The sequence below is a fragment of the Lissotriton vulgaris genome, chromosome 2_1 (assembly GCF_964263255.1).
Source record: "Lissotriton vulgaris chromosome 2_1, aLisVul1.2, whole genome shotgun sequence".
NCBI lineage: Eukaryota > Metazoa > Chordata > Amphibia > Caudata > Salamandridae > Lissotriton > Lissotriton vulgaris.
In genome coordinates, this window is record NC_141687.1 from 836,059,087 (window position 1) to 836,083,210 (window position 24,124).

Below are 24,124 nucleotides of genomic sequence, written 5' to 3' on the forward strand. Positions count from 1 at the left end.
TAAAAAAAGCTACTAACAAATGACACCTAAAATGTCACCATAGTTAAGTAAAACGTTTGTTTTCCTAGTACATTTTCTTTATGAACAACTTATTTCAAAAGCAAGGAATCCTCAACCTTTCCTTCAAACGTTTGCATGTATTTGCACCTAATCAGAGATCATCCTGGAGGCATTATACAAAACCTCATATCGTTGAACTTTGCAAACACATGTACACATTTTTATATTAGAACCGCTGTCAGTAGTGCAGTCTGAACGTACATTTCCTTGGAACACTCGCCCTAATAATTAAGGCTTTGTATTAATAAACCATAAATACAAGTTCAAACAGCAGTAACTTATGGACACAACTATTACCTCAACTGACGACAATGCCCTTGATCAATTATGTGGTTGTGTAATCTGACAGCCAAAGGGTTTGTGCTGCTCCGGGTTGGGCCTACTTGTCCCACAGACAAAATAAACATGAAAATGTATTGCCTTAACCCCAAACAGCATGTCCTGTACGTAGATTGTGGGCAACATTACACTGTCCACGTCTATGAAAAGGGCAGCCACTGCTGCCCCACACATCCCTGTGTTCTCTTTGACCCCACACAGACCCAACACACCAGAGGCCGACAGAAGTATGACTAGAGCGTTTGACTAGAGCGCCCCAACCTTGAAGGACCAACACTAGCTCCTGTTCCAAGCTTGCAGCCCACATATTGGACCCAGAAACTAATCATCTAAGGCTGAGCACTCCTCACCAGAAACCACATCACCATACTCAAAACAGAGAACTTCAAAAAAGACGAAGCAAAACTGGCCTTCTCACTCAACACTCAGTTTTCATGAACAACATTAGTAAACATTAGAACATTCCGAATCCTTCTGTAAAAAAGACCTAGAGTTGTCTCTTCAGAGGAAATTAAAGCTCTAACCGATAGCATTCACTGCCTACGAACATCGTGGTTCTTTTGTAAATGATCCTAAATGCTTACTTGCCATTCCCACACATTTTCAGTGCTCTGGCTTTCCTCGTGGAGCCTAGGATCTCATCAGATACCAATCCAGACACAAAGTGCTTAATGTGTTAAAAAAAATGTTTGCCCATACACCCGCGTCTAGTGCCATCGAAGGTCGGAGTGCCCCATACCAAATTTTGATTTCACCATCACACTCATTGCCTCTTTATCTCACAATTGCAATTTTTTCATGCCTGATTTCTCCCTTTGACCCGTTTTTTCTTCCTCCTTTTTCCCCCTTTGTGATTTTCATTCTTGTTCTGGACCACACTTTTTTGACGAAAAATAATTGGCAGTCTCCGAAAATCAGTGATGGTGGGCCCAACCTCCAACCTCCTGCTCAAATTTAAGCTCTGCAAGACGCACTCATCCACTTTTAGGAAGAGAGAGTGGCGTTACCTACTAGATATCTGCATTACATTCACATCAGTTACTTTATTTACATAAATTGAAGGTCTTTTTTGCAGGTAGACTTCTTCCATCTGCCCTTTAATAAACCCAAGGGTTCTGACTCAAAAAATACTATTGATCTGTGCAGATTCTACCGGTGAAAGTGGAAATGGCGCGTGCTGAAAATAACAAGTGCCATCTGTCCTTGTTTTCCCTTATTGCAGAGTAGCGTCAAGTTCTGGAACCCCCGCGTCGTCTTGTCATTACCATTTGATTCTTGTTCTTTGTTGCAGTGTCAAAATCTGACTGAACTGTTTTTTTCTCAGATGACGTAATTCTGTATGTATTCTCTTGGCACTTCTGAAATCTTTACTCTGTCTCTAGTGGGCATTGACTACTTTACGTCTGTCATCAAAAGCACTTACCAGCCGGCAGGTCAGACCTTTGACATGTATGCGCATTTCAAATTTATAGTACAGGGTCCTGTTTCATCGGGGTGTATACAGTGTGTATCCTGCTGTTGAAGATGACGCTAATAGTGCACCGGGACATTTGTTTACTATCTGTGCTGCAATCAAAAGCCTATAGGAGGCACCTCTTAGGCTACAGGGAGGTGTTGTCACTCCTGTGCTGCACTAAATGTGGTCAGCACAATTGCAGGGCTAAAGGACTCTTGTTGTGCAGGACAGTTTGTTTACTTGGGGTCAGTGCTTAATTTGTTTAATTAAAAAAAAGTGCCAGGGCCCTCGTCAGGAGACCCCCACAGCTTGTACCACCCTTTACCTCTGCCAGCGCTGCCAATGACAGTACCTACACAACGACTACCCGTCACTCTGCTTCAAGTGTGATATTTCAGACTATTCATGGCCCCCAAAGCAATTAGTGGCTTGGGCGCTGGTATTAGTTTTTAATGTACATTGAATTAAAAAAACAACTATTATTCTGCTCATCTTTTAATTGACCAAGCAGCGCCAACATGTGGCAGCTGTCATAAGTGATGATGTTAACAATTAAATGTCGGTGCCGAGCACCGGCAATCACCACCTCAAATTAAGCATTGGGGTGCCGCTGTGTTCTGTACAGCCACTGCCTTTAACAGTAAGAGAGAATCATGGTGTAGATTGTATTCTAGGGAATTTGAGGGGCTGAATGGTTCTTATCATGGTAGTGTAAGTTGAGCCGGGCGTAGTTCTGGATCTTTTATCTGTTGTGGGATTGCAGTGAAGGTGCTGGTCAGGGTGTTGTCGGTGCTGGTCGTGAGACGGATGGTGCTCCTGTGGACGATGGCGATGCCTCCTCCCATCTGGTTGGCGTTTCGGTCCCTCCGGACGATCTTGTAGCCCTCTGGGATAGCGATGGCGATGTCGGGAGCTGAAGAGGCGTTCATCCAGGTCTCCGTGAGGAAGGCAACGTCAGGGGCTGTGGCGTCAAGGAGGTTCCAGAGTTCGATGGCGTGTCTGTGGACGGAGCGGGTGTTGAGCAGGATGCACTTGAGGTGGGTGCTGCTGGTGTTTGACTTGGCGGGTGTTGGTGCGAGGCAGGTCCGGATGCAGGAGAACTTGCAGGCGTGGCAGCTGAAGGGTCCGTGGGTGCGACGTGGTGTGGCTTGGTGGCACTCTGGGCGTCGGCCGGTGTTGAGGGTGGCGGCAGAGTACGTCCTGCGGGTCGGTCGGGGTCTTCGAGGACCAGGGATCCTGGCGCTGGTCGCGATCCGGTCGCGGACGGGCGCAGACGGGCTTACCTTTGGCGCGCCTTCGGCGCACAATCGGCACGCCCGCTGCGCGTGACCGCTGCGCGTTCGCACGGTCGCCATTTAAGGCGAAGTGCGCGGGTGGGCGGAGCAGCTGGGAGGCGGGAGCGGGGAGGGTTACAGAAGAGAAAAAAGGGGAGGGGACAAGCGGCGGTGGCGGGAAGGGAGGGCGGAGGGCGGCGAGGTAGGCGGACAACAAGGAAGGAAAGCCAAAAACACGGGCCAAAAGAAAATAAGCAATACAGGCACAAATAATTGACAAAACAAGGGAAAAACGAAGTTAGGCAAAAACAGGCACAAATACGTGACAAAACAAGGCAAAAACAATCCCCGCAGCGGAGGCAGCCGGCAACCGGCAAACGAGGCAGCAGCGGGGCAGAGGGCAGGCGAGGGGCACACGCAGCAGCTGGTGGCCGTGCGGCGCGGGGGTGTCCCACAAGTGGACAACAACGCACACAACTGCAAGGAACTCTTCAACATCGTGAAAGAGCTTTCCAACCCCAGCGCAGGAAACAACGACATCACCCCATCGCAAGACCTCTGCAACTCCCTCGCTTCATACTTCCATAACAAGATCGCGGACATACACAGCAGCTTCAACAACCAACCAACGCACACCATGACCGAACAACCGCCCCCCACCACCACCCTCCACGCCTGGACCCCGATCAGCACCGAAGACACCATCCACACGATGAACTCCATCCACTCCGGATCACCGACCGACCCCTGCCCTCACCACGTCTTCAACAAGGCCGACGCTGTCATCGCACCCCACCTGCGAGACATCATCAACACATCCTTCGACACCGCCACCTTCCCTGAGAGCTGGAAGCACGCCGAACTCAGCGCTCTACTCAAGAAACCCACAGCGGACCCCACCGAACTCAAGAACTACCGCCCCATCTCGCTCCTCCCGTTTCCAGCCAAAGTCATCGAGAAGACCGTCAACAAGCAGATGGCCGCCTTCCTCGAGACAAACGGATCCCTCGACCCCTCACAGTCCGGCTTCCGAGCCAACCACAGCACCGAGACCGCCCTCATCGCCGCCACCGATGACATCCGAGCCCTGATGGACAAGGGAGAAACAGCGGCCCTCATCCTCCTAGACCTTTCCGTCCACGGCATTCGACACGGTCTGCCACCGCACCCTAGTACGGCGCCTCAGCAACATCGGCATCCAGGACAAGGCGCTGGAATGGATCATCTCCTTCCTCGACGGAAGAACACAGAGAGTCCGCCTTCCACCGTACAAGTCAGAGGCCTCCGAAGTCATCTGCGGCGTCCCCCAAGGATCATCTCTGAGCCCCACCCTCTTCAACGTCTACATGAGCCCCCTCGCGGCCATCGTACGCAAACACAAACTCAGCATAATCTCCTACGCCGACGACACCCAGCTGATCCTCTCCCTGACCAACGACCCCGCCGCCGCCAGAGCCAACCTGCACGAAGGGATGAAAGAGGTAGCCGAGTGGATGACAACCAGCCGCCTGAAACTGAACTCGGACAAGACGGAGGTCCTCATCCTGGGCTCCTCACCCTCCGCCTGGGACGACTCCTGGTGGCCTCCCGCCCTGGGCACCGCACCCAAACCGACAGACCATGCACGAAACCTGGGCTTCATCCTGGACTCCTCCCTCTCCATGACCAGGCAAGTCAACAACATCTCCTCGGCGTGCTTCAACATCCTACGCATGCTACGGAAGATCTTCTGGTGGATCCCCACCGAGACCAGGAAGACCGTCACCCAGGCCCTCGTCACCAGCTGACTGGACTACGGCAACGCCCTCTACGCCGGTACCACCGCCAAGCTCCAGAAGAGACTCCAGCGGATCCAGAACGCCTCAGCCAGACTCATCCTCGACATCCCACGAACCAGCCACATCTCCGGACATCTGAGAGACCTTCACTGGCTCCCCGTCAACAAAAGAATCACCTTCCGCCTCCTCACCCACGCACACAAGGCCCTACACGACCAAGGCCCGAGCTACCTCAACAGCCGAGTCAACTTCTACGCTCCCAAACGCCACCTCCGATCAGCCAACCACGCCCGCGCCGCCGTCCCCCGCATCCGAAGAGCGACTACAGGAGGAAGGTCCTTCTCCTACCTGGCCGCCAAGACCTGGAACTCCCTCCCGACCGACCTGCGCCTGACCCAAGACCACCTCTCCTTCAGGAAGAAGCTGAAGACCTGGCTGTTCGAGCAGTAGCGGATACCCCCCCAGCGCCTTGAGACCCTACGGGTATGTAGCGCGCTTTATAAGTGTCACTGATTGATTGATTGATTGAAGTAGTACCTCATGTCTGCTGTTCCAAAGGTCTGGACCAGATTGTCAGATTCGAACCTTGCATGCCTACCTAAAAATTGTGATTTCACCATTAGTACTTGTTCCATGTATGTACTGTATTCTGTCAATTGTACTGTGCCATTTTGCTGCCACTAGTAGTATTATTATATGTGTAGCTTGACCCATCGAACTGGGACAAGTGATTTCTCTGCTGGTTCAAAGTTTAAAATGTCACTATCCATGGCAGGCTGTGAAGGGTGTGTACTTTGGAGGGAGATAAGTACTTTTGATGTAGCGGATATTTTAGTCATCCTGGGTCATGCAGGGTAAGCTTGATCTGGTAAAGAGACGTTTTTAATGGGAGCCTTTGTTTGGTAATTTGAACAGAATGTATGCTAGTAAAGGATATCTCCATACTTTGGGCGGCAGCTATCCTTGCCCCATGCTAGTTGTTCTTAATCTGTTGACTTCTGTTTACCCCCACTGAAACAGTACTTAAAGCCGGAGGCCCCCACTTTAGCAATATCTAAGATTAGAATCTCAAAACATTACTAAAAAATGTTTAATTCACAAACAAAAACATGCAAAAAATCTTTATTTAAATGGGAAGTTTGAGCTTTGTAAAATGGAGTTTTAGTTCTAAAAAATAAAGCAATGTGTTAGGTTCTAGCATATAATATACATTTGTTCTTTTTGCTCTTAATGTATTCTCTCTTTTTTTAGGGACATGCCAGCGCTCCATTGAGCCTACACATCATCCATATTAGATTCCATTTCTTTGTTACCACAATCAAGATAAGGATAGCAACCCAAATGTAAGCTTATTCCTCTCCATTGAAAGTGTTCTAAAAAATGTTATTTTAATTTGTTGTGCGAATATACTCTTTAATAGTCTGCTTTAATTTTCTAAACGGCCGTCAACACCTGGGAAAGTGTTGTAGATCCTCGGTTAAGAATCTGTGTTTTAGGCGAGAACATAAGATTATTTTAAAGTACCCTTTACCCCACCCAAAACTTTACCCTACCTGCTGTCTTCTAGCTTAAACCTTCAGTTACCCAGGTAACAAATGTATTAAACCCTTATTTAGCTAGACGCGACCCGGACGAGGAAGGGCAGAGGCAAGCATCAACATGGATGAGCGAGAGTGGGTGATAAACAGCAATGAGAGAATGTAGGGAGCAACCAGCAACACTGACCAGTGAGTTATCGAGGGAGGATGGGGGGGCAAGCAGCAACACAGACTTTGGGTGGCAGGCAACATGAAGGGTGGTTGTGGGCATTTAATGCAGATGAAGGATGGTGGGTGGGGCAGTCAACACTGATCAGGGAGAGGAGCATGGATGGGTGCAAGCAACATGGACGAGAGAGGGCTGGAGGAACAAAGAGGGAGCAGAGTACATGAGGGAGTCAGTTAAAAAACACCCACTCTAGTAGAGCGCCTAAACACAAAGTAAGAAATATTGGTTTGAGGCATATGAGCTGCAGATTGTACACTTAGCATTAGATCACCACCTGGTGTTGGGCTCGGATGATTGCTTGTTGTTGTCGTCTTGGAAGAAGTCTTTGTAGTCATGAGATAGGTGACTCCTCCCTTGGACGATAGTGCGCATGAGCATTAGCTCCATTCTTAGATTGTTTTTTTCTGCCACTGGGTTCGGATGAAAGTTTTCCGCTCCAGCTAGAAATAGACATTTCAAGCACTACGAAGCACAAAAAACTTCCTAAAAACGTACCAAACTACTTTTGATATCGATTAACATAGTTTCGACTCCATCAGCTCGATTCTGGTCGTCGACGCGGGCTGTTGGGCCATTCCACGCAGTGATGCCTACACCTCATGGAAAGGACACCATTCAAGAGATGCCCCGGGTGTGGAGCAAAGTTTCCACACAGTGACCACCACAAGGTCAGCAACCTGTGCTTATCGCCAGAACACGGCGAATCCAGCTGTACAGCCTGCGCGTCCTTTCGATCCAAGAAAACCATCCGAGGTCGAAGGGCCCGTCGACACGACATGCAGAGATCAGCTCTGGAACCGGTGGATATCTTCGACGAGGAGGTTCTGCTTGTTCCCGAAGAAGATTCAGATGATCTCCAGATTGAATCAGAGGCAGACGGCTCAGATGACTCCATACCATCGGGTCAGTGCTTGAGTACTACTGCCCCTGCACCACACACAGCACCCAGATCGAAGGCAAAGGTCAACACTCCGCCGCCAAGTCGCAACCGAAAACCACTTTGACTGTCATCGATCCCGGCTCTGAAGAAATTAACTAAGCCTTCCGGTAGTTCTGTACCGGGCAAGCCGCAAGTGCCGATCCCACAAGCTCCCTCGGCACCGAAACCGAAAGAACTCTCGACTCCAAAACCGTCGACTTCTTCTAAAGACAAGTGTGCGAAGCCAGCGTCCAATGCCTCGAAGCCGACGAGACCAGCTTCCACTCCGAAGCCATTGTCTTTGGTACCGAAACCGACAAGGCCTGATGCCGATGCGCCCAAGCCCTCGAAACAGCCTTTGACACCGAAAACAACACCTTTGGTGCCGAAAACTATGCCAAAGGACATTGTAACACCTCCTAAGGCTAAAGACAGACAGCAACCTCGTCCGGAACCGAAAAAATCGGCGCCGACAAAGGGTACAAAAGGAGAAGACCTTTTCCAACCAGTTCCTCTGCAAAAGAAGATCTACATTGACCCAAAGACAGGTCATGTATCGTCTACACCACACAAGAAGAGGAAGGCAGATGCAACGCCCACACCTGCAGTTCCTGCCAAGAAGAAGGACTCTGCCACATCTCCTATGCACCCTTCTTCTCCTGTACTTCCTTCTCCTTCATCACCTGTTCCTCTTAACAACTCACCACTGGTATCTCCTTCACATTCTCCTCTTTTATCCTCACTCTCACCTCAAAATGATGATGAGTATAGTTTAGGTAGAGGATAGACCCAGATGAGCCTTTCCCATACCCTGTAGATGATACAGACTGGGTGTGCCCAAACCCACAGGATGTGCCAGATATTCCTGACCCACAGTCATACCCATGAAAACCTTCTCCCCAGAAGATAACATTGGGTTTGGTCACCTGTTGAACAGAGCTGCCATTTACCATGGGGTCACTATGCATTCTGAGGCAGAGTAAGACTTTCTCTTAGACACTTTTGAACAATTGCAAAGGTCTGTTCAAATTCTTCCCATGATTAAAGGGGTCATCGAACATGCTCCTGAGATATTTAAAGACCCTGTATGTACTAGGATCCTAAACCCTAGAATTGAGAAAAAATATAGGCCCGCACCTACAGATCCAGCCTACATTAAAGGACAACTACCATTTAGATTCACTAGATGTGTCAAATGCTAGGAAAAGGGCAAACTCACAAACTTCAGGTGAGGCACCCCCACCTGACCAAGAATCCAAGGTAATCGATGCTTCAGGCAAAGGAATAGCTGAGCAAGCTACCACCATATGGCATATAGCTAATACACAAGCCCTCCTCTCACGATATGATAGGGCGCATTATGATCCGTTAAAGAAACTATTAGACCATCTACCTGATCAATATAAGGCACAGGCAAACAACCTTATATAAGAAGGCAAGCTAATTTCTAATGCCTCAATCAAGTGCACACTAGATGTAGCAGACACCGCATCTAGACTGTAAATACTAGTGTCGTACTTAGGAGACCTGCGTGGCTACGCATTTCAGGGTTTAAACAAGAAGTGCAAACTACCATTTTAAATCAACCATTTAATCAAAACCAACTGTTTGGACCAGAAGTAGACACAGCACTTGAAAAGATGAAGAAGGATACAGACACTGCCAAATCTATGGGGGCCTTACAGTCTACACAAGCTAAGAGTTCTTTTCGTAGCTCCTTCTACAGAGGAGGCTCCAAACAAACTGGGACAGACAATACAACATCCTTCAAATCTTGCACACAAACATCCTCTAACAAGGGATATTTTAGAGGAGGATATAGAGAAAATAACAACAAGGGAAGAGGTCGGAGTAACAACAATAATCAAACCTCTTCCACTACAAAACAGTGACTTCCCTCTGTTCCCCCAACAGCATTCCACCCCTGTGAGGGGCAGATTAACACAATTCCTGCCTGTCTGGAACTGCATAACAGACAAGCGGGTAAAACAGATTATCCAGTATGGCTACTGCCTAGAACTTATAGCAACCCCTCCACACATACCACCCAGGCAGCGTCCAATGTCTACAGAACACCTCACTCTGCTCAAACAAAAGGTTTTGTCACTTCTACAAAAAGACGCAATACAAATAGTTCCTTTACAAGAACAAGGAACAGGGGTTTACTCGCTGTACTTTCTAATTCCCAAGAAGGACAGGACACTAGGACCAATTCTCGACCTCGGGCCCCTCAATCAGTATATACAATCAGATCATTTTCATATGATCACTTTACAACAAGTGCTCCCACTGTTGCAACAAGGCGATTTCCTTACAACACTAGACCTAAAGGACGCCTACTTCCACATTCCTATACATCCTGCTCACAGAAAGTATCTAAGGTTTGTACTGGAAGGACAACACTATCGGTTCAAAGTCCTTCCATTCGGAGTGACAACGGCATCACAAGTATTCACAAACTACCTAGTAGTAGTAGCAACACATACATGTCTTCCCTTATCTAGACGATTGGTTCATAAAAGCCAAGTCATTCAATCAGTGTGTTCAACACACACAACAGACAATTCAAACGTTGCACAACTTAGGGTTCACAATAAACGACACCAAGTTGCACCTGCAACCCTCTCATATACATCAGTATCTAGGGGCTACAATAAACACGTCTACAGCTCTAGCGTATCCCAGTCCAGCAAGGATACAGAGCATCCAAGCCTTAGTCACAGCCTTTCAACACCAACACTCTCTGCAAGCCAGAGTGTTCATGATACTAATAGGCATGATGACATCTTGCATCTTCATAGCCCCATATGCAAGACTGCAAATGCGTCTGTTACAGGAATGTCTAGCACAACAGTGGAACCAGTCTCAAGGTCAACTAAAAGACCTAGTGTTGGTAGACAGCAGCGCACCTTGCTCTCTGCAGTGGTGGAACACCAAAAACTTGAAAAAAGGGCGGCCGTTCCTTGAACCTGTTCCACAACTTGTGCTTACAGCAGACGCATCTCTCACAGGATGAGGAGCCCATCTCCTACATCATACAAATCAAGGACAATGGAACAGTCAACAAAAATTGTTCCATATCAACCATCTAGAGTTGCTAGCAATATTCTTAGCACTCAAAACATTTCAAATACAAGTGCAAAACAAAGCTGTCTTAATCCGGACGGACAACATGACAGCCATGTATTATATACAAAAACAGGGGGGACACACTCTCTACAACCTATATCTGTTGGCAGAGCACCTTCCAGGAGTTCACAATCAGATAGCAGATCTGTTGAGTCTGCAAACACAACAAATTCACGAATGGGAACTACATCCGCAGGTTCTTCAACCATTCTTTCACAAGTGGGGTCATCCAAACATAGATCTGTTCGCCACACACAAAAACGCAAAATGCCCAACCTTCGCCGCCAGGTTTCCACTCCCGCTGTCCAAGGGCAATGCGATATGGATGAACTGGTCAGGCAGATTTGCGTATGCTTATCAGCCAGTACCACTAATACCATTAGTAGTACGCAAGCTCAGACAGCAGTCTCTCAAACTAATCCTAGTAGCTCCCACATGGGCACGCCAACCGTGGTACACCACTGTAGCAGGGGAACTGGGCAAGCAGAGGTCGAGTGGTGGATGGCTGACTCGAATACCCTCCCCTCTTTACACCCTAACCAGAATGACTGGAGGTCGGACCCTGAAGAACCCTGGAATGAATACCGCGAGGAATTGGAGGACGGTCCCTTAAATTACACCGAACTGGAGGAGGAGAACACACCCCCGGATGACGTAGTTATGCAGTCATTGGAGAAAAGACAGGAAGAGAAGACCTCGGCATGTGACATCACCGAGGAGCATTTGGTGTGCAGAGGCGAGCGTGTGGAAACCGGAGAAGGAGCTTATCTGAAAAAGGAGACGAGAACCGGAGGAATCGAGGTGCCATACCGGGAGGCTGCAGTGCCTGGATGCCACTGTCACCGCGAGCCGCCTAGCCACAATTGTGGAGGAGGAGTGTGGCTCAGCCAGGTACGTCAGAGTGTGTCGGGCTGGATGGGGAGACTGGGAGGGACTGAGGAAAAGCAGCCGAACGAGACAGTCACTGTTTACGCGCTGCCTATGTAAATATTCCGACCCTGTTACTCCCGCTTCCCTCAGTACACAAACCCTCACCACCTATATCCCCCCTCACCGTTCGAGCTCTTCACTGAATGTATATAGTCACGATATATTCAGACTTGCACCGGGGATCCCACCACCCCCCCCCCCCGGGTTCCCTTTTCGGGTAGTATAATAAGAAAGCAACACCACTGAGAGTAGTGTTTTCTTTTTCGCATGCCCCACGCCGGAGATTCCAAGCATAAGGCACCAGCAGGTGGAAGCCCACAGAACCCCCAGGACCCGGGAAGACCAACATCTACAAAAGACACTACGGATCCTGCCATATTAGCCCGAGAGAGACTTACTTTAGGAAAAAAGAGAACCCTAATAAAGCTAAAACCCTACATCCCAAGGCCTGGTCTCCGTGCCCTTCCTTCAACCCCGCCACACCACACTGCTAGAACTCTCTCTATTTCCACACCAAAAGTTACGACTGACTCCATCCCTGCTAACGCAGAACCATGGAGACATCCGACATCCAGACCCAAGTCAATTGAATTTGGGGATCTGGCTCCTGAAGTCTTAGAGTTTGGTTATCTTAACCTACCACCAGACTGTATGAACATCATTAAAGAAGCTAGGAGACCTACTACCAGAGCGTGCTATGCGGCTAAATGGAAGAGATTTGCCATTTACTGCAACAATAACCAAATTGATCCTCTGGATGCTTCCATCCAGAGTATCATTTACTACGTTTTACATTTACAAAGGTGTAACTTGGCATATTCATCCATTTGCCTGCACCTTGAGCAATTGCAGAATATTTACAAAACAGTCAGCGTCTGTCTCTTTTCAGAATACCTGCAATTGAAGCATTTATGGAAGGATTAAAAAGAATCATCCCACCCAGGTTGCCACCTTCTCCGGTGTGGAACCTAAACGTTGTTCTTACTAGACTTATGGGAACCCCTTTCAAGCATCTACATAAATGTGAACTGCAATTCCTCACGTGGAAAACCACTTTCCTTATTGCTATTACCTCTTAGTAGAGTAAGTGAGATATAAGCTTTCACAATACAAGAACCATTTTTACAAATACATCGTAATAAAGTGGTTCTAAGAACTAATCCAAAATTCCTTCCAAAAGTCATTACTCCTTTTCATTTAAACTAATCTGTAGAGTTGCCTGTATTTTTCCAAAACCCAGACTCTGTAGCAGAAAGGGCTTTACACACACTAGATGTTAAAAGAGCTCTTCTCTACTATATAGATAGAACTAAGTCTTTTCGAAAAACAAAACTGTTTGTGTCTTTCTCTCCACCTCATAAAGGCAACCCCATCTCTAAAGGTGGAATTGCAAGGTGGATTGTAAAATGTATACAAATATGCTATCAAAAAGCAAAAGGTACATTAACAGTTCCTCCTAGAGCGCAATCCACACGCAAATTAGGAACCTCTATGGCTTTCATAGGAAACATACCCCTAGAGGACATATTCAAGGCGGCAACATGGTCTGCAACACACACCTTCACTAAACACTACTGTGTTAATGCGCAAGCGAAGCAACAAGCTGCAGTAGGCCAAGCTGTCCTTAAAACTCTCTTTCAAACTAAACTACTGCAACTGATACAGGTGACCACCGCTAGGGGAGACACTGCTGCACAATCGATGCTAAGTGTACAATCTGCAGCTCATATGCCTCAAACGGAAAATGCTACTTACCAGTATGCATCTGTTCTTGGCATGTAGAGCTGCAGAGTTGTACACGCCCTCCCGCCTCCCCAGGACCTGTATCCATTCCAGTTTTATCTTACTTAGATGCACACGCATAGACACCCTTTTCTTTGCTTCTACTAACTCCATCATTTCCCATCATGGCGAAAAACAATCAGAGGATGGAGCCGATGCCCATGCGCACTATTGTCCAAGGGAGGAGTCCCCTATCTTGTGACTACAAAGACTTCTTCCAACAACATGCAATCATCCGAGCCCAACACCAGGCGGTGATCTAATGCTAAGTGTACAACTCTGCAGCTCTACATGCCATGAACAGATGCATACTGGTAAGTAGCATTTTCCTTTCATTGGTAAGGAAATTCAAAATGCTCACTCTGGCCCAAGTTCTGTCTGCCCTGGATCCGGGCAATTGAATGGTTGCTTGGACTTCCAGGACATATACTTTCATGTGCCTGTTCTGCAGTCTCCTAGATTTCATCTATGGTTCAAGACTGGCAGAAGCATTTTCAGATTACCTTGCTTCTCTTCGGCCTTAAGTAACCTCGGGTGTTAACAAATATGATGACAGTGGTCGGCACATATATTTGAAGGTTGGGGATACCAGTTTTCTGCTCCCATTGTCGACTGGCAATTGAAGGCGGGTTCGCAACACTCAGTCCTACACCACCGCCAGAAAACTGCAAACTTTCTGACATCTTTGAAGTTCTTGATCAATGAGCCTAAGTCTCCTGACTTCTCAAAGGCTTCCTGTTATAGGAGGTCTTCTAGACACAGTGTAGTTTCTGGCCTTTCCTTCTGTTCAACACGCCCTTGACATTTGGGCCATGATCCAGATATTTTAGCCTCATTCCTGGATCTTGGTGAGCACAGCTCCGGCTCAAAGGCTTCTTAGCCTACTGGCCTCAAAATCCTGCTTGCCCACTTCTATTCCAAAAGTGAGGAATCCATCAGAAGAACACATTAATTACCTTAGGTAATGCTCTTTTGATTGGTACTTTACCTAGCCACAAATTCCTCACTGACCTTCCACCCCCACCCCTCCAGATTCTGTGAAGTTGTCTCATTGTACCATCTGAAAAGACCAAATTAAAGATATGCACAACTGTCCTTTTAGTTGTGTTGCGTTCCGTGTACAAGAAACATATGTCCACATGTAGTAGTAGTGCTTATATGAGATCTGTCAGTTCTGGGGCGGAAAAAAGTCAATTTGAAGTAATGTGGCGTCACCTACCTGTGTACAGGAGCACTGTTAAAACCTCCAGATCTAGTCTGGTGCCTTGGGAATATTCTAAATAGAAGAAATCAATAGATAGATAATCCACCAGAAAGACCATTACCAAAGGTAGGTAACTTGTTCATTAGCGAACCTTCGGCCTCCTATGTATCTTATAATATAGTGAAAAATTGTACCTTTAATTGGGAGTGTACAGTGTATTTAAACAGTGGTACTTTCTATGGTGTGTTTAAAAATCGTTATATTGTGGTGGCTTATTTTTGGGATGACAAAGAGTTTATCTGGAAAAGGGTATTATAGTTGGCTCCATCTAAAGCCATTCTTTCTAACTTATTAAAAAAACACATTGGCAACTGATTTGTGGGGTATCTGGAACAAGTTATTGTTTTGTTTAATATAGCCATAAATATAATATGGACCATCTAGTGCCCCCTCAGTATAACATAGTGAGAATGGATAGACTAAAAAAGACTGGAGGTGGTATAGCCTGCTTTCACCGATCAAATATAGAGGTCTGCCAAATAAAATCCGATCCTCCCGAATCATGCAAATACCTAGGGCTCAATATACAAGCTGTAGGCAATCAAAAATGCAACCTGCATGCGCTTTATCACCCTCTAGGAAATAATGCTACTTTCATAGACCAGTTAATGGAGATCATCATGGCTAACTATAACACTCACTCAAAAAACATATTCCTTGGCGATTTGAATTTACACTGGGACGACAATAGTGACAAATAGGTCATCGCTCTTAAAGACTTTTTATCCGAACTAGACCTCATTCAAGCCAGCACACAGCCAACACATTTGAAAGGAGCAACATTAGACTGGATAATATCAAGAAACAGACACCTCAATCGAATCAATTGCCCATGCGACTGGTCGGATCACCACGCCATACCCTTCCTTATACCCACCTTGAAAAAGAATAGGACCACACAGTCTATCAAACTTAAAGTGGGCTCGGGATACTAAGGACTCGAATATTGAACTACTAGTACAAAGCTGTGAGAAGGAGATAAACCCGTCAAACAACTTGCAGAATGTGAACGATCTAACGGAGTACTACACTACATCAATATCGAAGATAGTCCATTCCACCATGCCACTAAAACTGAAAAGAGTCACAGAGAAGGTTAAAAATCCATGGTTTGATGGATCGCTGAATGAAGACAGGAAAAAAATAAGACTTGCTGAAAGGAAATGAGACAACACCCATCATCCCCTGAACTGAAGTCCCTCAAAACTCAGAAACGAATACAACAAAAAGATCATCAATTCAAAAAAAGGAATTTATTAGGTCAGAACTGGATAACGCCAAAAACAGACCACAGAAACTATTTTAGATATTAAAACAACAATCCAATAAGTTGGCTAAAACGACCCAAGAAACTACAAAAAATATACTGAGTTGTGAAGAATTCTCAACATGCTTCACCGACAAGGCCAACATGCTGGAAAGAGAACTCAAGATGGTAGTGGATATTCTTCATAGCCAAACACCCTCTCTGAACAACACCACCTCAATTACTGACCAAAATAGAACAAAAAACAATGCACAATGGGATACCTTCAATCTTTGACCAGGAGTACATTGCCAAAACGCTCTCGGATATCAAACCAAAAAACCACTACAATGACCCACTCCCTGCTAAATGCCTGAATAAAATCAACCAACCATCATTCCAATATGGACAAAAATAATAAATGCCTCTCTAGCCCAAGGAATCCTGCCAGAATGCCTATAAAAACAGGTCAGGTCGTCCCCATCATCAAAAACCCTACAGCGAACCCAGCAGATCCTAATAACTACCGCCGAGTGATCAATATCCCACTACTGGCCAAATGAATCGAGAAATGTGTGCAAAGCCAACTGAGCCAGCACATCGCCAACTTCTTGTTACTGGACGACTGCCAATCTGGATTCAGAACAGGTCACAGCACGGAAACAGCGATACTACATATCGTCCATGATGCATTACAGGCCCCAGACCACAATCGAACATGTCTGCTAGTCCTTCTTGACCTTTCGTTAGCATTTGACACGGTAAACCATCAAAAATTACTAACCAGGTTTCATGACCGAATGGGAATGTCGGGAAATGTGCTGAGATGGTTTGAATCCTTCCTTCAGAATAGGACGCAAAGATTCATGGTTAACCAGGCACTTTCTCCGTCATGCCCTAATTCGATTGGCGTTCCACAAGGATCTACATTATCTCCATCACTGTGCAATTTGTACATTGAACCTCTTACAGAAATTCTCAGAGACGCAAACATAGCCGATCACATGTATGCGGATGACACGCAGATATACATTAGGATTGCGTCTCTGGAAGACATTAAGCTAATGAATGAGGCCTTAAAAATGTCATTACAATGGTTATCAAGCAATCATCTGAAGCTAAACGCACAAAAAACTGAATTCCTTCTAATTTCACCACCAAAGAACCACTATGAAGTGAAGGAATGGACGAAACTGATCACATCTCTAAACTGTACCCCTACTCTAGTGAACTCAGCGAAATCACTTGGAATCACACTTGATAAAAATCTAGACATCAAATCCCACATCAAATCATGGCAAAAAGTGCCCGTTTTCATCTGAACGACATTAGGAAAGTGAAACCATTCATTTCTACAGCGGATATCAAACTTGCTGTCCAATCCTTAGTTATATCAAGGATTGCATATGGCTGTACAACATTAGCAGGCCTACCAAAAACTTCCACAGCACCACTAAAAGCATGCCTCAATGCAGCTGCAAAAATCCTAACCGGATCAAGGAAATTCGACCATATCTCTCCACACTTGAAAGCGTTAAACTGGCTACCATACGAAGCCAGAATCCAACTTAAACTAGCATGCATTACCCACAAGGCGATCCACTACAAAACACCAAGATACCTGGCCCAGAAAATTGAGTTATCAGGAGGAAGCAGACCAGCCAGGAGTGCCAAGGAGCTGCTGCTGAGACCACCCATCTTCAGGAAGAAGAAAACATATGATAGAGCTTTCTCAGGTGCAGCCCCCAGAATATGGAACTCACTCCCTCCAATCATTAGGAAAATCCCAAATACAGTAACATTTAAGAGGGAAGTTAAGATCTTCCTGATGAGTAAGTTCCTTCCATAGACCAGACTGCTCATGACTAGCACCATGACATAGTTGGTTCCTAAACAGGATAACTATGCTGTAAAAAGTAAGTCTCCAGTTATAGATGGAATAACCTACGTCAGCAATATTCTAATACTGACTTGTTGAACTCTCGAGAAAAAAACATTTTCAGAACTATCATGTACTGGAAGCCCTAGCACGTCTTACTATCAAATGCATCCTAAAGCTACCTCATGTCACTGGATAATGCTATACAAGATGTTATTCTATAATACCTCATGTAATTGTGAAGCGCTCTGATACCCAAGGGTCATGTTCGCGCTATACAAAACTTTTTAGATAAAATAAATAAACATTTTAATTGTACCTAATGTGCAGTTCGCCCTTCATAAGCACTGTTAATAAAAGTAGTTACATTTGCTCTTATACCTTGTTGTATGCTTTTGTCCTTTTCTTGCTCCATAATGTAGAACCTATTTGATTGACCTTTTTTTTACTATGTCTAAAATGTATTTGTTCTGCCTGGTGAGCAATGGGTGTATTTTATCATCCGGTGAAATGTAACTTATTTTAGAAACCGTCCCAGAATGCTTGTTTCCGGTCCAGGGAAGACATGGTTTGGCAGTTCGGGCTGGACTGTTCCCTTGAGGCACAGGGTCAGACTGATTTGCATACTGCCTTTTCTGAACTAGGGTGGCGGAGTGAGCTAAAGAATGATGATGGATTAAACCCAGATCAGTTGAGTGGGGGTGAGTGCTTGCAATGTTTAACACTCCGTCCATTATCTCCTTTGGTTTTACTTATTTTTCTGAGGCAGCAGTCTCTAACTCAATATTTCTACTTAATTTATTTTCTCAGTGAGTTGCATGTAAAAATAATTAAACCTAGTAACCTGTTAAATTTATTATTACGAGGTTATTTGTGATGTGCAACGTTTACTCTAGAAGAGCCTTTAGGAGCTGTTAAATAAACAAACAAAATACCAGTTGACCCCTGTCTGGGAGAAAAGAGAAGTTTGCTACAGAATGAAAAGCCATATGTTCTGATCGAGTAGAGAGGCTTTCCTTTGCGCTTGTTTTTACAGTTATCAGATTAACGGGAATACATTACTAAATAAAATATCTGTATTCTACTTTTTTATTTGATCCTTGATTACGTTCAAGTTTGACAAATGACCCAGCGGAGCCATGTTCAGCATGGATTGTTGGCTCAGTGAGCCATTGAACCTCTGTTGATATATGCGTCCAGTGTGTTCTAGAAATGGTTTCCGAAAAACAAGGATTATACAAATCTGCTGAGCATTCATGGCATAGAACAGGGTAACCCCTCTATTTTTAGCAGAGCTTTATGTAAAATTCAATATATAACTGTTTTCATTGATGGTCGTTTCCAATGTGTTTTTCCAGAAACGTGTTCTTCAGTTGTGCTTCTATTTGTGGTAAAATCCTGAAGTGTATGACGTGATCTGAGTTTGGGTTGCAAGTGTGAAGCTGCCTCGCATGAGGATCTTTCACTTCTGCTCCTGTTGAATGGAGAGGTGGGCCAGGTATGGAGTCAGTTTAAAGCTAGTCAGGAAAACGTATATGTTTAGTGACACGCATTGTCTTGAATCTGGTATCTGCTTCCTTCTTTCCTGCGTCCATTAATGCACGCTCTGGCCTCCCACATGATTTTGTTTTCCACCTTTCGCGAGGACTGCAATATGTGCTTCAGTTCCAAACAAGGACAGTCAGCACTTGACAATTTCCCAGGTTTTTCCTCAGTACAGCTAGTGTGTGGAGACTTATGGTCTGTGTGTATTGAAGTCTTTAATGATGTTCTCTGTTTACTGTTGCCCTGCTGCTGCTGCTGCTGCATTCGTCTGGCTTTAACCCCTTCTCTGCTGATGACGGAACCGCTCCATCATCAGCTGCGGTGGCGCTGTGCTGATGACGGAGCGGTTCCGTCATGGCCCGCTCGGCGCGCCTGCGCGGCGTGAATTCCGCGCCTGCGCTGAGCGTTCCATTGAGCGGGGCGGGCCATGGCGGAACCGCTCCGTCATAAGCACAGCGCAACCGACGCTGGTGACGGAGCGGTTCCGTCACCAGCATGCGGCTGCCGCGCGGCCTCCCCGCCCCCTTAGCACTGCGGCGGAATAGCTGCCGCAGTGAAGGGGTTAAATCTCATGCAGTTTGTTATAAGCAGGGCTACTGGATTTATGCGTTTGCATTTCTCGCATGATTCCGAATTTGCTGCATTTGCCACATAATGCATCAAGTTCTGCATATTTGGCAGATTTTAACAACAAAAATTTCTAGCTCAAACTGTTCCAAAGTTACTAAAAATGCAGCGACGTGTGTTGCAGTACACTTGAAGGCCCTTTTGCATAGGTTGCATTATCACCTTTCTGTTGCTTATTGCAATATTTGGATGTTAAATTGGTACTAATTAGGTGCAACCCATGCCCATACATTCTTCACAAGTGCATGCAAAAATTACAAAATTATGAAGTAATACTCTAAAACAAAATCTGCAGCATTATGCTGCATAATTTGCTTGTTCTTGCTGTATAATTTAGTCAACCCTGCTTCAAAATGTGGCCCTCTTTTGCCGCTTAATTCCAGTGGCCCTGGTTCTAATTCATCTTTTGGTGCGACCTTCCCTGAGCCAATCCCTATTGTTTATAAAACCAGTGCTCAATCTGCTCTGTTATATTCTGTCATTTTGCTTATACTGAGAGACTTAAAAACTTCCCTGACATAATTTTACCACCCTCCCTCTCCCCCAAATTTACTACCCCCCTTCTGCCACATACCTGCTCAGTACAGAAATGCTCTTTTTTTCGTGTTTTTTTTTACTTACGTCTATAGTACACGAGCTTTATTTACTGTTAGTGTATATGGTGGTAGGACAAGTTCTCAGGTTTGAGTGTTTGCATTAATCAGTTGTCAGTGAGATGTTATTTCAATGTATGTATTAATGAATCTTTGCAGTGAACTTAATGCAGTGTTTAATCCTAAAGTGGTGTTATTTTCTGTCTCTTTCACTTGGTAATGGAGTAGTCTAGTATCCTACAGTGGAGTTTGTGCTTTTGTTATTATATGTATAGGGCGCATTTGTGTAGTGCCTTCCTTGTCTACATGTGGAGATTGAATTACAGCACTTGTGGGTTATTCAATTTCCCAATTGTGCTTATGGAGATTTAGGACGATTGCATATGTGCTTAGAGGCCAGCTTAGTTTGGAGGATATCTTTTTGTAATGCGTTAAAAGATATTTCAGGATGTGAGATGGGTTGCTTTTTGTTGTGAGTCACGGTTTGAGTTGGTCTTGGGTGCCCTCTTAGAAGACAAAATATATAGTTTGGAGTGGAAAGAGCTGTGAATGTTTAAGGGTTGTGTAATACTATTTTTAGGAATAGCATCTTTAAATTGCTTCGTCGTCCTGTGCACAACTTTTAGTGACCCTCCTCAGCTTGTGTTCCTTATGCTTGTTTAGGAGGGTGATGTGTGATTGCAAAGGAGGAAGACTTGTTATGTCTTGTATCTGTTCCTATCTTTCCTGGTCAGCCTGTTAGTTATTATGTTGTAGATAAAATGTTGCATGTTTGTCCACGTCGTAGTCTAGAATTTCTGTAGTGTGCAAGACTCCGCTTAAAGGATTTCTGTGCTGCTGTTCTTTCCCATTGGAGTACTTATACGTGGACCTCTTTTTTCTGCTGAGTCATGCTTGCTTCCTTTGCCTAAGAATGTGCTGATTCTCATTGTAACAGCTAGTCCTTGGGCAGGGTTGGAAGGTCCTAGGAGGACCCAATGGATTTCTACTGTTGAGAAGTTATGTCTGCCTAGGCTTCCTTAATTCACAAAGTGTTTCAGAAGTTACTTTATCTGTGATGGCTCCTGTCCTCTGATAGCATTTTGCTGGGCTTGCTGTTAAGAAACTTGGAAGACATATACCTGGCTGAACTCACCACTTTCTACCATACATAGGAGCTTGAGTAACTTTCTCTCAAGAGAGCAACCCTTAAAACTCTCTTTCTGTGATTTGAAGATTGAAATAGAAATAGCTTTTCTAGGAGCTATGATGTCCTGCTAGTTTGGGAATTGTTAGCATTACTTTCAGCCAACATCAGCAAAGTAATTAACAGTCCTGTGTGTAAACACCCTCCCAAGTTGGTATGAATATTCAAATTTACTACAGAAGCAGCCAATTGTTCTCTTAGACTTTCTTCCTAGGTGTCTTTCCAGTTAGGCTGAATTTTTTTTATAAAATCGCAATACATTATTTTCTACACCCACTGCACTTGGAAGATCACCCTTAGTGTGGGGCAGTTTGCAGCTTGTGACAGCATATTTCACAATAGGCCCCTTTCTATATCTTTTGCCTGCAAGTATGACATAACGTCGGTTTTCTCTTCAAGGGATTGAGCCTGCTCCAGTAATCTCAGATTCAGCCATATGAATTACTGTGCTTGCATTCTGTAAGCATTGATTATTAATGTAAAGGTTGTCTATAGTACAAAAGTGCTACTCATGGGGTGCTTTGCGTGCTCCCCAGAGTTTACGTTTGGCGCAGTGACAGATTCGAGCAGAGGCTATGCTGCCTGATGGCGTACAGTACAGGCACGGGCAAGCCGAAGAATTGGCAAATTTAAATGACGTGCAGGTTGACTTGCTTTTTGAGTATCATGCAGAAGGCAGGTAGCTAGAGAAGGTGTCATGTTTATTAGCCAGTATGTTGTGCAATAGCTTCATGCAATTGTGAACAGGTTGGGGGACCATAGGTAAACTTTTGACACCTCTTAATGTACTGGGGCGAGCTGACGCTTGTAGTTTGGCAAACTTGGGCTGATCCATTAGAATATGATGCAGTTCATCAATATGCCCTTTGTCTTTTCTACAGCATTTGTATTGTCAACAGTACTGAACGCCTCCTGGAAGATTCAGTGTAACAGTCAGTCTCAAGTTCCTCTGTGTAGTGGATTGTGCATTCAAGGACGGGCCCTAGGACTACCTGCACCCTGCTTATTAGCGTTGTAGTAGGGTATTATATTCGATGTTACTCCATTACCTTGTGCATAAATGTCAGGTTTGAAATAGTAGTTTGTGGGGCTGAGGGAGCAAGAGTGCCTTTGAATGGATGAATCAGTTTGAGAAAGATATTTGGCACATGAGGTTGTTGCGGATGGTGTGCCAGATGTTCCATACTTGTTGTTTTTCTGCATGCCGGTTTCAAAGCAGAATTTCACCAAGTTTTGAATATCAGCCTATCTACCTGAAGCCAGGTGTTCACCAGTACATGCAGACCAGTGATACTTGGCCGTCTGGACCTAGTGGCTGGGATAATGAAGGAATCGGACAGCAAAGTAAGAAATGTACTTGCCATGGGGATTGTGGTTCTTCTACGTCATACGATCCTTTGTATTTTCAGTGTGGGGTACTCTCCTCCCTGGCACTGCTGTGACGCTAAGCTATTATCCTGCTCATCACTGTCTACTTTGCACTCTTTGCTAAACTCTTCCTTCTTTCTGCCACCTGCTCAGTTTTACATTCTCTCCTGGCCAGACTCGCATTGGTCCCCTCTGTTGACTCCGCACAAAATATATGGCCTTCACCATTTACAGCTCCGCTCCTGGCTTCGTTGTTTTCATGTTCCATGCCAGCTCCGTTGACCCTTCCTTGGCTCATTTCTGAAGCTTCTGGTCCACAGGCCTTGTATACTTGGGCTGCTGCCTGCCATCTCGAACCCCCTTCGGGTGAAAGGCCGATCGTATCGGACTGTGTCTCTAGTGCAGGTGGCACCGTGAGTGGGCAAGGGATGCACACACCGATCCCCTGGCAACAGATTCCTAAAGCCAATCTGCAGTGTCCATTCCTGCTGCTGATTGGCTCAGAGATGTCCTGGTTAGACAATGGGGAGAAACTAATTCTCTGTGAGCGTCTAAGTTGTCAGCATGAGTCTATTTTACTGTTTGTCCTAAAGATCAGGAGTAGTTTGTAACATACGTATTACAAACAAAATTCTCGAGTTTTTAGTATTCTGACTGTCCAACGTCGAAGTCCCAGTTTTTCTGGTTCATGTTTAAGAAACGATGAATTCCTTGTGTGATCGCGTTGGCGTTCACCATGAAGCAGCGGACATTGGGGCCTATTGTAATTTGGCAGCTGTGCGTAACGAAGGCATCTTGTGCATTTGAAAATGAAGTGACCACCTTCTAAAATCGGTACGTCTTATTTTGTGAAGCTCATACGTGCTACTAATATTTTTTTCTTCTAATCGTGTCAAAATAGTGAGATTTTAGTTAATTGGTGATGTTTTTTTTCGGTCTACCTTAGAGACCTCCTTCGTGCTTTCATCTGCTTCTTGTTCTA

The 24,124-nt window shown here is 45.4% G+C and overlaps 1 protein-coding gene across 3 annotated transcripts in view; it reads left to right on the forward strand.

The window, feature by feature from the left end:
- HDAC4 (histone deacetylase 4) overlaps positions 1 to 24,124 on the forward strand; it is a 1,308,595-nt gene that overhangs the window by 120,611 nt on the left and 1,163,860 nt on the right. For 2 of the 3 annotated variants that reach the window (XM_086956254.1, XM_086956256.1), the window contains exon 3: positions 6,159 to 6,250. The exons of the other annotated variant lie outside the window; for it this stretch is intronic. The gene's annotated coding sequence lies outside the window, so the exon portion shown is untranslated. The remainder of the gene's footprint in view (positions 1 to 6,158; positions 6,251 to 24,124) is intronic. 3 annotated transcript variants of the gene reach the window in all.